Below are 1,470 nucleotides of genomic sequence, written 5' to 3' on the forward strand. Positions count from 1 at the left end.
TAGTTGTTGTGTGTGTGTGGGGGGGGGGGCTTGCTTGGGCTGAAGCTACCCCAAAATGTGTTTTAATTTCCCTTGTAGCCAACGCATCCAAAGAAAACTTCAAAATATTTTGTTTCACTTCCTAAATATTATCTATAGTATGTGTGCCAATAAGATGGAGGGTGCAGCCCCTTCAATTATTTTGTCTAACTTACCTCAGCCCCCTCATCGTGAAGAGGCTAGCTGGCACCACCCATGTTGATAACAAATGCTGACTAACTTACTGATTAGCTTACAGTAGCAACCGTATAACTTTACTCCATTAATCTTATCTCGATAAACAACTACTCGACTCTCACTGAACTAACTAACTGCTCCTTCATTACTCATATTTATAACTATGAGCTAATATAGATAATAGTCGAAGTTTCTCGATTATTACGTCTTCACCACGATTAGCATCTCCCTCTAGGAAATATACTGGATGGCATCTTATGAACACGTTGGCTAAGGGGTCAGAGTTCAAGTATAGGCTTTCCTAATTTGAAACACCGAAGAGAAGGAAAAAAGCCAGCAGCACCCGCCGCCACAGTAACCTCGTTGAATCTAATAATTGGATTGATTGTCACCTTTACAACATGCCCACAGCTGAAAGTGCTGAATGTGTTCAGCGAATTCACGTCTTTACATTAAAACCCGCGTTCCGCAGCCGGACAAGCTAACCACCAGGTTGCGCTCGACTCACTTTATTAATACTTCACAGCTAGTCGGTTTGTACCGTCTTTCACTGCACTGAGATAACAGCATGGCCGAAGGTATCTTGTTTGAGTCTGACCTACGAGTGATTCTGATATAATGAAAGAAGTTTACGGTCAGGTTCTTCCCGGAAATGCTTAGTTAGAACGAGATTTAGTAATTGACAAAAATATTTGATGTCATTGTTATGCTCTTCGGATTGTTGCTGTTAGATATACACGACTGTTTAAGTTCGAAGCAAGTTTTATATTTAGTTATGTTTAGAAGCGACAGTTTATCGCAGGTTTGTTTACGTAACTGTGTACGAATTATACGTTGTGTAGTTCAACTGTTGTATTATTGCGTCATGTTACTAGAAACTTCTAAGTTTTTCTTGTTGTTTTGATTGAGTATTATTGCATCATAATATCTTGTAGTGTGAAGACCGTTCTAGGCCTCGGTCAGGCTATAAGTTGTGTTCGAGTTAGTTGTAAAGCTACATATAATTGATATGTAATAACATCATTGTAACGTTGTTGTTTTTTATTGTTAGGAGAGTTCTTAAAGATATTTCTGTAAAAAGTCGTGCAAGGTCCATTCCACTTAATTAATTTTACAACAAAAACGTTTTATTTTTTACTATACTTTCTTCGGATACCTCAACTAGCGCTCACTGATAGGCCTAACTTCGCAGGAGACGCTGATACAAACGTTTTATTTTTTACTATACTTTCTTCGGATACCTCAACTAGCGCT

This window comes from Limulus polyphemus, unplaced genomic scaffold (assembly GCF_000517525.1).
Source record: "Limulus polyphemus unplaced genomic scaffold, Limulus_polyphemus-2.1.2 Scaffold8546, whole genome shotgun sequence".
Taxonomy (NCBI): domain Eukaryota; kingdom Metazoa; phylum Arthropoda; class Merostomata; order Xiphosura; family Limulidae; genus Limulus; species Limulus polyphemus.